Source organism: Gavialis gangeticus, unplaced genomic scaffold (assembly GCF_001723915.1).
Source record: "Gavialis gangeticus isolate Ggan-Ray unplaced genomic scaffold, GavGan_comp1, whole genome shotgun sequence".
NCBI lineage: Eukaryota > Metazoa > Chordata > Crocodylia > Gavialidae > Gavialis > Gavialis gangeticus.
In genome coordinates this window covers 54,123,884-54,124,131 of record NW_017729022.1, presented here as the reverse complement: position 1 = coordinate 54,124,131, position 248 = coordinate 54,123,884, and positions in this window count along the sequence as shown.

Below are 248 nucleotides of genomic sequence, written 5' to 3'. Positions count from 1 at the left end.
TTTTGTTATTGCATAACACCTACAATAAACAGACAGCTACAAGCTATAGCAATAGCCATGATTAACTAAAAAATTTTTTCAACAATCTTTTTTGTTTACACTACTTCTAAGCACCATGTTACACCACAGTTTTTCCCAGGGGAACCAATTTCTTTGAGTTCTTTTTTACAAAGATCTCCTTTAGCGACATAGCGGACACTTTTTCCAATTTCTATGACTTCCTAATAAGACGAAACGTGAACTGAAAG